The sequence below is a fragment of the Chaetodon auriga genome, chromosome 21 (assembly GCF_051107435.1).
Source record: "Chaetodon auriga isolate fChaAug3 chromosome 21, fChaAug3.hap1, whole genome shotgun sequence".
NCBI classification, from domain to species: Eukaryota; Metazoa; Chordata; class Actinopteri; order Chaetodontiformes; family Chaetodontidae; genus Chaetodon; species Chaetodon auriga.
This window is the reverse complement of record NC_135094.1, coordinates 2,612,322-2,624,582: the sequence shown is the minus strand read 5'-3', so window position 1 is coordinate 2,624,582 and position 12,261 is coordinate 2,612,322. Positions and strand designations below refer to the sequence as shown.

Below are 12,261 nucleotides of genomic sequence, written 5' to 3'. Positions count from 1 at the left end.
CTCCAGAAGGGGAGTTATTGGGTTTGCAGCGAGGAGCCTGACACACGGGGAGTCCATTAGACTTCCGTCCAAACAAAGCCAAATCAGATGATGGCTTAGTGCTCGGGGCCGTTAGTCCAGAAAACTCCTCGCTTCATAAAAACACCCATCTGAGCATGGAGAACCTTCTTCAGGGGGCTTTAAATGATCTGAGGCCTCATTATGTTTGGGTTTTATTTAAGTAAAACCAATCTGATAAGAACTAGTCAAAAACTTTTCTGTCAGCGTCATATCCTAGTCCACCATCCAAATCAGGACAAGATCGTGGTTTGGGTTAAAACAAACAAATAAATAAGTTTAAGAAGTTTGTCATGGTTGAAAGAAAACACCATCGACTGCTGGAGGCTTTGAAGCTTCCGTTCACAGTAACCTCCTCCCTACAGGTAACATCAGTAACATTAACGCTCAGTTTGGACCTTTTTCTGAAAAAAAAGTTCTGTGTCATTTATGTCAGTCAATGAAAAGTCTTTGGGTTTTGGACTGTTGGTTAGAGAAAAGAGGCAATGTGAAGTCATCACTTTGTGCTTTGGGAAACTGTGATAAACCGTTAACCAATTAATTGCAAAAATAATCAGCAGATTAATCAATAATGAAAATAATGATTAGCTGCAGCATTAGTCACACTGTTTTCACCTTTACTAAAGCCTGTTTGAAAAATTCCAGCACCCTTTTAAATGTTCAGCATTTGAAAGAATGACTAATGCTGTTGTTTTGTTCTGTAGGTATATTTCTGACTCCGCACCTCAACATTTACATTCAGTGCTACCACAAGAGGTAGTTTCTGCACTTCACTGCATGTAGAGGCAGAAAGCAAAGGTGTGGAGGTCACAGAGGTGGACGCAGCACAGAGAAGGCGTTCAATTAATGTCTTTTCATTATTAATCATAGGTATGATCTTTGCCTGACCTCAACCTGTGATGTTGTGTAACTGGACACAAATGCAGATCAGAACATCTTTTCTGACTCAAAAAGCTTTATATTGCCTTTGTTTGCTGACGTCAACACAAAACCAGCCAGAGTGAAAGTCAGGGAACATCCAGGACAGCACAAGATTCAGTCACCAAACCAAAACCACACCGCATTCAAGCCACGATCTTAACTTCCCCTAACCTAAATCATACTGTAGGTACGGTCCAACGTTGTCTTCAAACATAATCTGGGTTTATTTGGAATCATTCACGTTCTCGTCTGGCTTTAAAAAGGTCCCCCTTTTTCTCTTCACCTTCTATCAAAGGAAGCTTTTCTAAGATGTCTTTGTAGAAACAGGATTTGATTACTCTGATTTATGGTGGTCAGTGTGTTCTTGCTGCAAGAAACACAACTTATGGTTTCAACCAATATTTCATTGAAACATTTGGGTAAATTCCTATAAAAACAGGAGACGATGAGCCTCATAACTTTTTTCCCCTCAATCAGTGACTAAAGAAATTTCAACAACTCCACAGATTAACAGAGTTAATCTATAATTAGAGCAGAGATGCAACAGATTTAGATTAATTACCTGTGATGCTGCAGACGACTGAGAGCAAGCATCAGCCTTATTAGTTTTTTGGCTGACAAATAAAATCTTTGTGACATCTGTTGCAGCACGTTGCGCCTGCTTCCACTGCCGAACACCTGAGAATACGAGTCGTCTGGCGGGGAGTCACAAATCTCAGCACCTGGAAGAGTACCTGTTGCTCAGTTTGAGGGTGATTTGGTGAAATCCGTCAGCAACGACCGAATTACTTTAAAATGAGTAAAACAATCTGTCGGTGGTTTAAAAGGCAGTGACAGTTGTTTTGTTGAAACAGGTGACATTATCTTCACTGCGGTGTCAAGACAGCATCATTTGATTCTCCTCAAACAAGAAAACAATGATATTATCTCATCCTACCAGCTGAATATTTCACTCGCTGCTCCATTGAACTGTTTGTTGAGATGGCTATTTTTTTTGTCCAGGTCTCCTCCTGTTGTCCGACTCGTATGCCCCCTTCGCACCTCTCTCTATTCCGTCTGTCCAACACGCTGCCTCAGAGGGCTTTCATGCTTCAGTAGGTGTACATGCACCTAGATAGAGCTTCTTAAATGGGCAGATAGGTCAAACACTAACAGAAGCAGGAGCGTAGTCGATGCAGGGCTTAGACGGACAGTGTGGCCAATTATTTTTCCTCTGCTCTGCGTCCACATCTTTACTTTTTCTTTTTCACATGTACAAATACAGGAATGAGTCCCACGTCCGTGTTAAAGGTACCCATCTCTTGTTAGCGGCCTTCAAAAACGTGTTGAAGGGAGCGGGAATGGTGTGGGTGGACAGCTTTTTGTGTCTTCTGATCAGTTTTACCCACTCTGACATGTTTCCTGGCCATCCTGTAAAGCGCTTTGGCATCGGAGGAGGAAACCAGGCCGTTCTGGCCGCGGTAAGAACGTGTGAAAATCAATGATGTTTAGATAAGCTCGCTATCAATCCTGACATCTGCTCTGCCTCCTCTTCATCTCTTTCCTCTGCGGAGCACAACAAGAAAAACAAGCCTTGGAAACGTGCTTTGTGTGTGTGCATGCAAATGTTGGTTCGGAGCGTGTCGGGGCGAGAGGGCGGGTTAGCTCGAGTGCACAGGGAAGCAAAATATCGGGGAAGTCTGTGGGTAAGGCTGCAGACTGGGGAACACTCACTCTAAATTATGCTAATTTCACTCAAATCCTGGGCCTCACACCAGCAGTGGTGAGACAAAGTCTGGGGTGGAAAGTCTGCAGATCGACTGTGAGGGATGAGGGAATACAAGGATGGACCAAGGATGGAAGGATCCACTCAAACACTGAAGGCTGAGGGAGGTTTTCCAGGGGGAGGTCGTCCATACGGAGAGTATACAGCAGTCAAAAAGCAGAAATGTTTATGTTGTTTCTATCTAGTTTTGTTTTATTCATTTGTATTTTGCTTATTCTATAATAATTTAGTTAAATATTCAAAATGCAGTACCACTGAATAAGATTTATTTTATTTCAATTATATAAATACAAGTATTTGTATTATTCTTTTAATATTATTATTGAACGGAGGGGGCTCTGTGGCCTCGGGTGAAGCAGGTCGGTGAAGTGGGATGGGACCTTGTCATCATTATTTTCTGAGCAGCATGACACAGGTGGCATCATCAATCGAGCAATGTCCATCTTAAATCACAGACAAGTCACGTCTGCTGGTTGTAAAACAACGCGGAGAAGGATCGGAGAACTTATGGCGGCATTCTGGTCCTGAGCTTTCTTTGATCCACCTGCTCCCCCTTCAGCTTTACTCCATTTCAGACGTGCTGAGAAGGGATTGAGACCCAATATTCTCTCGCCCCACCTTCCCACCAGCCTCCCCTCTCAACTTACAGAGGCTAACATGAGACACGACAGGAGGCAGGAGATGGAAGATTCAGCTCCTCTGCACCAGACTAAGCCTCAAATTACCAGGTAGATTAGAACCAGCATCAGAGGGGCACAACAGGCCTCTCAGGGATCTGAAACACCTGACGAGAAGGGGTGCAGGTCAACATTAGAGTGCATCCTAGAGCCACAGCTGCATATGGGCCCCGTCGCCGGCAGCACACGGCATGTGGAATTACACGTAATGAGGGATGAGAAGTACTCGACGCCGGCTGGGAGACAGGCTCTGGGGTTCGGGTGAAGGATCGCGACCGGAGAGAGAAGCAGCGTGCTCATGTCTAATTCAGAGCTCAGTGAAACACAGAGGCAAGTTTCTGGATGGGAGATCGTGTCTGTTCCTTTCAACATGCAGAATGCAGTTATTATATGGGTGAGTGGAGAGGGATGTGGACGGAGGGCTGGGGGAGGAGGGGAGATGTAATCATGGCTGGACCGCAGTGGAGGATGTGAAGAGGCCGATAACACTACAGCTGCACTGTTTCCGTACTTCAGGTTCACTTGTGTTCAGGTGTTTGGCTAGTTTGACAGCTTTACATATTTTTGGGGGGTATTTTTTTGCAAGTGATTGTGTGAAACGTTTTCTCGCATGTGAAGATGCCTCTCCTGACTCTTTGTTGATGCGGTGCTGCACAGACCTGTTCCTGATGGAGCTCTGAACATTACATTGGCCACTAAACTCTGCGCCTCTAACACTAGGTGGCAGCACTTCACGTTTTTCTTCATAATCCTCTATCGGATCAAGTCCAGTTAAAATTTATGATTCTGGTTTTAGTTCTGGAATTATAATCGATCACATACCATCTACTGTACATAAACAGCTGTTCATCTATCAGCAAACGGCTCTGATGGCCATAAGGGGGCGCTAGTCTCTAGCTGACATTCATTCTCCATGAGAATCAGTTACTTTCAGTTTCGATGAATCTAACAACGGATTCATAGACTTCAAAAAATAGTCTAGCAGTTAATCCAGCAACATTCTGGGCAGACCTGAACTCAGTCGACCAATCAGCAGCGTGAAAGAAATGCGGCAGCCAATCGCTGATCCCTCTTTTTGTCCACTGGACTCCATCTCTGTTTTTGTTTTTAAATCACTTGACTGGACTAAGTAATTTCACCTTCGTCATGTTTAGCATAATTTAGATAAAGTTACGTTTTTTTTTTTTTTAATCTTATGTAAATAATTATGATATGGCATCATTATGCAAATTATCATGTGACAGGAGTAACGGTGACCTTTCGAACAGGCTGTAGCTTCTTTCCATTGAAGCTAATTGGCGATGCTGGTGAAGCTGTGCATGTGGTGTCAGTTTTCCAAGGCCAAGCCTCAGGGAGGATGGTAAAGACCCACACTGGGTGGAATTTAAAGATAATTTAGCCCGAAGGCTGGAGGATAAACTAGCTTGCCTTGCTGACCTTCCAAGATTATGTAATTTATTTACACAAAAAGTATTTCTTTACCTGTAGATACTTGCACAAAATGATGTTCTTTGGTTTTCTACACTGACATTTTAAGGAGCAGATGACAAGATCAATAGGACCGTGGAATCTAGACAGTAAATATGAAGCTACTTCCAGGCGGCAGTTAGCTTAGCTCAGCATAAAAACACAGGGAACATAGGAAATAGAGGGAAACAGTGTGTCCCTGTCCAAGGGGGACGGAACAGTTTCTCTAAAGCTTCCTGTTTGTTTAAACCAAACAAAAAAGTGTAAAAACAGTTGTGGTTGTGGTTTTGTGGGAGCTGTTTTCAGCCTTATGCTAAGCAGCTTTCTGGCTGCAGCTTAATATTTAAAGGGCAGATGTGAGAGTGGTATCGATCTTCTAACTCAGCAAGAAAGCAAATGTACAAAATATGTGTACAGCTCTGATGTCCTTGTGTCATCCATGGTTTGGCTTATCCAGACACTTTGATGGGGAGCTGCTTGGCATTCAGTTCGAAACCATCTGCTGGTGGACACATGTCGAACCGTAACTCTCAAATTAGTTTGGAACTCATGACCTTCCAGGTTCAGATTATTTGACACGGCAGGATTTACTGCTGTGTGAGAATGTGAGAGAACTAGTAGAAACGGAAAGAAGAAAGTAGATGGCACCCTTGGGCCTCTGGTTGTGTCATTTTGTTCTTCTCTGTGCCAGTCCTCATTCCCTTTGGGCTCTATTACAGCCTACACTGACTCCTGCTGCCCGGCCAGATACAAACATAATCCCTCTGTGGTTTAGTGAAGCCAGCAGCTCGGGGCAGGGAGCATGTTTAACATCTCGATTCTTCTTATTCCACCGTGGGGGAAGCAGTTTTGGCAAGATCGTGCTCCAAGATCAACACGAGGTTGACGGCCATCTGGTCTACAGCTCTGAAAATCCTCAAATGGCAAATACCACCCACAGCCTGGGCTCTGTGTCCCTGCAAACACAGCAGCGGCGGGCTCCAACAATCAGTCAGGCAGGCCGGCCCAACAGCAGACCGGCGGCCCCAGACCAAACTAGGGAGATTAGATCAAACAAACGATCCCGTGTGTGGGAAGGTGGCACGTCTCTTTAAACAGAGAGGTGACTGGCTTTGTACTCTTTTATTTATAGCAGCGTTTATCTGAGGCAGAATAGACTTTGTGAAGGCCAGGAGGCTCAGTCATCCGAGGGAGCAGAGTTTGTGAGGCAGTCAAGGCTGTGTTGCACCACCCTCCACGCTGGATGGAGGAGAGCTGTGCACAGAGGTACCATTATCCTCCTTCGCTAACATGCCCCCTCTGGATTATCATTTCTATGAGAGCTGCTATAAATCACTTTTACTGCAATGGAAACATCTATTGTGATTGCCTGCCCTTCTATTGGCAAATGTCATTGTCATAATAATACCTGGGAGGGTTCGCTTTAGTGTGATTATGAGTGCCACGCTGATGCCACTCGATGGGCAGCACCAAATAATCTGAGTGAGGAACATCCTCAGGGGGAGGATGACTTTTACACGGCAGTTACCAGATCATGTGATCTGTGTGGAAAGTTCTGGGTGGAAAGTTGAGCACAAACAGGGCGAATATCAACAGTTGTATTCATCAAAGCCTGAAAACGTATTTTATCGGCCGGCCATGAAGTCTGTTTTCTGTCAACAGTTTTGATCATTTCGCAGTGGACTTTGTGCTTTTCTCACGGGTCTGAAGCAGCGAGGCTGAGAATAAGTGATGTCATATTGCTTTAGCACCAATCAGAATTTAGCAACATTCAAATCAAACTGTGATGACAGTGGTGGGGTCGTTTGCTTGTCAATCAAATTTGATGCCTCGTGATTATGATTAGCACAGTTGTGAGTGTTTAACCAAAAATTATGTGAGTTTTGCTTGTTGATCGTTGCTTCTTTAGTCATGAATATTAAAGCTGAGTGCACGACTTTTACATAAATGCTAAATCAGTCTTGTTTCTGCAAACCTGAAAACGAGAAAGTAAAATGGATTTCAAATATTTAATATTTCTGAGATTTTCCTGCAGCTGTTTCAGCACCATGTTTTGAATTTGTGGAGCTGAGACAAGCTCCTCTGCCTCCTCGGTGCACTGCAATGTGGAACAACCCTGTTTCCTAAAGATTATGTGAATACTGAGCGGATGATGTTCACTGGCAACCTTTTCTTTTCCACTCGACGAACTGCTGTGTTCTGGTTGGTTCGCAATGGACGGTGGCCATACAGAGGAAAGTAGGTTTAGGTTTAGACAACAAAGAAAAACAAGGGTTAAGGAATAGAGCGGTGCCAAGTCAGACTGGTCAGATATGGTTGTTTGGGGCCAAAGTGATGCCAAACAACAGCCTTCTCTTGTTTCACGCCATAGAGCCACTCGCCACAACACTCAGATTGAAGCTCGCACTCGCTTTGCATTGAGTTTTCAGGTGACACACTGCAGAACGCAACAACTCGTAAGTGCTTGAGGTCTCAATGTTCCCCCTGCTCATACTGTCTGTGAAGAGGCTCCTTCCGGAGATGAATCCGGTGTGACTGATGGTGGGATTTTTCTCATTATGCAGATAAAAAAAAAAAATCATGATCCAGGAGGCATTACATTTCTTTCCAACACTTCTACTGTGGCAAATTAGTGGTATATAGACATAATTTTGCGGAGGTGAAAGTGTTAGTGAGCTGATTTACTCTGTAACCTGACATTTTACAGTATTCTGCTCAAAAATACACCACACACTCATAACCTGCTCAGTATTAGTACGTAGTTCAAAGCCATGCCCTTACAGTAGGTGTGTAGGTAATTACTGAAAGCTGATATTTGCTTAAGTGCACTGCAACCCAAGAAACAGGCAAATCACACCAGCTCTATGCAAAAGCAGAAATATCCTCGGCTTGAATTCTGCAGAACGCAGAAACCAGCTCCCAGCAGCTTTTTGTAAACAACATTAGTAGAATGTTGCATGCACAGCAGCCGAGTAGCGCACAGAGGAATTCTGTTGTTGGGGGCCTGGGATGCGTCATCCTGAGTTAAGGATATGTCAGCTACGAGGGCGGCTTCCTGCTCCCCCATCACCCTCCGCCGCAGCCGATACTTCTCTGTATCTCCTTTCCGACTCACGTTTTTCCCTCTTCTGTCTTCCAATCTACGCAGCCAAGTTTTCTTTCGCGTCTCTGGACAGAGCGTCCACGCCGTCTCTCTGCTTAGCTGCTCATTGATCAGACCCCTGCCTGTTTAGCTAATTGTCGGCGATTGCAAGCGGTGTGTAATTCATCCCTGGGCGCGATCCATCAGCCGATCGATCGTATTGACGGGCAGAAGTCTCCACGTCTCGACATGTGTTCATCACAGTGCCGCAGAGAGGGACTGATGGATGTTTGTCACGTTGAATATGGAACAACGCATTGAAGTGGGGCGAAAGCAATATGATTATGAGCTATTCCCTCTGGAGTATTATTTCAAGGTTTATTTTAGATTATTAACTTTAACATTTTGCTTGTTACCTTGAGTATCCTTATCTTCTTTTGTTTGTGACTAATATGACTTTGCTATTTAAAAGGCAGAAATCTGGCATTTTTTCTACGATTAAGAGGGAAATTTCACAATAAATGACAAGTGCAAACTCCACAGCATTTATCTATCTATTTATGCTGATTCTCGTTTATAAAGAAAAACTATTTGCTTGTTCTGGCTCCTCAATTGTGATGATTTGCCGCTTTTCTCTGTTTCATATCATTGTTAATTGAGAATATTTGGGTTTGGTACTGCTGGTTGGCCAAAATCAAACATTTCTGAGAACTTTCAGGCTTTTTTCCTGACATTTTAACAATTTATCGATTAATCAAAAAAAACATTCATAGGTTCATCAATGATGAAAATAAGAAGCGGTTGGAGCCCTAGTCGAAAGCTGTGCTGTTTTTTTGTTTTTTTTTCTCTTATGATTAAGTGTAATTCTGTAAACAACACCAGGTGCAGCACACCTTTCTTGATGGACATACGGAGCTTTAGAAAAGCTGAAAGCGTTGCCACAAATCATTGTGTGAGTAATGAACAGCAGGGCCCAAGACTCATTTTTTGATGGAGATGAATTACTGAGAAAGAAAGAATGGAAGACAAAAAAACAACAACACAAAAGCAGCCGAGACACCAACTGACAACACAGCCTCAGCGCTCGGATCTGAAAGTCCAAGTCTCTGACAACAGAGATGGCAGCGCCTGCACCGGGTGACAGGCCCGATCCATTTGGCGCCGGCGAAGACACAAACACAAGCTGTCTAAAGGGAGTAAGGTAGACTTCAATCAGCTAAAAGGTGATAAAACATAATTAATTCAATCACCCACTCACTCTGGCTCTCCCTCTCTCTCCCTCCTTCTCCCTGTCCTCTGAGAGACAGGCAAAAAAAACAAAACCAGCAGTGAGCCTTTTTTTTTTTTTTTGTTCATGAAGGGATGCATTCACACAAGCAAGTTAATGAGAAACTGCATTCAGTTTCTTTCAGAGGAGCCACCTCTTTCTGTTTGTCCAGAGCTCAATAACGAGCTTGAGTCGGATTCTGTGCACTTTCACAAGCTAATGCAGCCCGTGCTATTAAACACACACTCACCCATCATTACCTGTGCACGTGGACAAAAACAGACTTCTGTATTCAAACACGACATGTTAAGACCCTCTTTGCACTTCACCCTTCACTCACTAACCAAGACCTGGAAAATGATCAATGACGGCCGAGTGAGAGATAAAAGACTGTCGAGTAGAGCGAGCGTATATACGTCTGGACTTGTGTGTTTGGTGGGCGCGATGCAAAGTAAGCCCACGATGCTCAGTGCCCCCACGCTGCCTGAGAGAGCATTAACACCCCAGCCAGCCCAGCCTTCGTCCGTCAGGGTCAAGTAGGCTGCGATTACTCCACCGCGCCACGCTCCAAATCCCCTCGCAAGGAAAAACAGAGTGTGAGCTGGAGAAACACGCTGCGAGGGAGGGGGTTGAGCTAGCATCAGATTTCTTGTCAGACTGGTGTGAAATATACGCCGGGAAAATTAGTTGTCTGTGAAGATCTCGACGGCCTGAAGGTAGATGTGGAGAGATCAGAGAAGTGTGTGCTTTGTTAGTGAGCGCGTACACCTTTTGGAGCCATAATGAGCGAGCAGGTAAAGTGCATGAGCGAACCTGAGATGTTCATTTCAGGCCATACAGGCGGTGCACATCCCTGAGAACTGGTGCACCGGTGAAAGCAGAACCCACTTCCCCCGAGGCACTCGTTTCCCACTAGAGCAAGGTGTGAGGAATGAGAACAATAGCTGTTGAAGGCAGAGTCATGTTTCAGCACAATTGCTGCCCACTGTAATACAAGGCTGCAACATCCTGTCTCCCATGACAACCAAGCCCTACGCTCCAGGGACCGGTCGCTAACACAGGAGAAGGTTTGTCCTCCCCGGTGTTAACCTGACCACTGTGGATAGTCGCCTCTACCGATGACGTGGTAAACAGACTCACGGAGGAAAACAACAGCCTTCTGTTAACAAGACAAACGGCTGCAGCAAATCAATACGAGCCAGTGGCTTTTAGAATAGGCATCATTTTAAGCTATTTTCCCTTAAAGGAGTGAGATCACACAGCTTTCATTAGTCTGACTCACAATTAAATACTGGCAGTGGGTTTTTAAAGGTCTGACGTTTTCACAGGGCTTCAGGAGATCTTTTTTTATTTTTACCTATCCGCTAATCAATTTCAATGTAATTAATAGTACACTTTATAGGAACCAAGAATCAAATGACTACACATCATGTGGTAGAGGTCGCTCGCAGCTGACAAACTGAGAATAATCACCGACTCTGTAGTTCTGCGTAGCTTTTGGCCTCTTTTAGCAAGTTTTGGGGTTTTAGGAAACCTTAATTGTTGTGTATTGTTAGCATAAGCGGCTGAAGAAAGGCGGAACATCTAGCAGCTAACAAACCACGTATTTCTCGTATTTTTCTTAGAAACTGATGGAGACCAAACCAGAGCAAAGAGGACACTGAATACTGGACTTCTATTCATCACGTGACTCTAAAGGTATGATAATGGTGCTCTGGGCTTGCTGAATTTTTAATTAGACAATGTTTTGCTAGCACGTTAGCCAAAACAAGACTTGTCAGGGATGTGAGACTACCAGCTGGTTCTTACCTCCAATGGCTGAGAACCACAAAGGCAGCTTTAAGCAATTATAACTACATGCAGTTCAATGTCTCCAGCTTCTGAAATATTATCTTAACCATGAAGATACATTAAACCTTTAATGCAGTTAACTTGTACTTATGGTTTGCTGCTCTTTAAAGCTGATGACTCACCCTGTTGGTTCAATAGCAGGGCGCGCTGTTGTATACTGCGTTGCTGTAAGAACTTATTAGCAAAAAAAACATTACTGAGCAATTAGAAGAAAAGGAAAACATGTAAAGAAAGCAAAAATGTAATTGCATAAATTGATTTTATGTCACAAATGATTAAAACTTAATAGCAGCAAACTCATGTCATTCTAAACTCACTTGATACTGTTTTTGACCTGAAAAGTTTACGGTCTTTAGTTTGTGCCACTAAAATAATATGTAGACTAATTTCCAATGGCTTTACTCTCCACCTGATGACAGATAGTCACATCACAGTGCAATGTAGCATAGCCCGCATGCAGGACAGCACATTATAATCCCATTATAAACAAGTCATTTAGTTTGAATTGAGTCTTATAATCTTGTTTTTCCAAAACCGGGTCAAAAATATCTGCCAGTGGGGCGGTATCATAATGAATATAATGATAGTTTTATTTGTTTCGAAAGCTGTTTTGCCTGTTACGAGAATTTCTAAACTGTAATAAATGGACAAAAAAAATCACCTAGAAAAGTGTTTTAGAAACAATTAAAATTACAAGATGGATGTTTTCCAAAGCCAAAATACAGTTCTTGTTCCTGTTTTTGTGCAGCAGTGGGTGATGTCGCCCATCAACAAAGAGGGAGCGAGAAAGAAAAGGGAGCATAATAGTTAGACACACAATGAGAGGGAGAGCGAAGGGAAACACAGGGAGGTTTCTGTCTCAATGTGGATAATTACATTTCTACCTTTCTCTGGCAGTTGCATTGCCTTAATGCTCGTAATTAATTTCATTATTTTTGGCCCTGGCTGTTGAGTGCAGATTAGTTCTCTCTGAGTTGTGGGGATAAACACACGGTAATTGCTTATTACTCTCAGAGCCCACATTAGATTATACTAAAGCCAGCAAATTACAAAATATCCAATCACCTTTAGCTAAAATTCAAAACCTGCTGTTATTGTTGTCACTTGTTTTCGTTTGTCCAATATGTCTTTGATTGTGTGTTGGACACTGTGGATACACTCATCGCAACGAAGT

At 43.5% G+C, this 12,261-nt stretch overlaps 1 protein-coding gene across 2 annotated transcripts in view; it reads left to right on the top strand.

Moving 5' to 3' along the window:
• LOC143340158 (cadherin-20-like) overlaps positions 1–12,261 on the top strand; it is a 73,272-nt gene that overhangs the window by 17,449 nt on the left and 43,562 nt on the right. The window contains exon 2 of one of the 2 annotated variants that reach the window (XM_076761802.1): positions 10,862–10,934. The exons of the other annotated variant lie outside the window; for it this stretch is intronic. The gene's annotated coding sequence lies outside the window, so the exon portion shown is untranslated. The remainder of the gene's footprint in view (positions 1–10,861; positions 10,935–12,261) is intronic. 2 annotated transcript variants of the gene reach the window in all.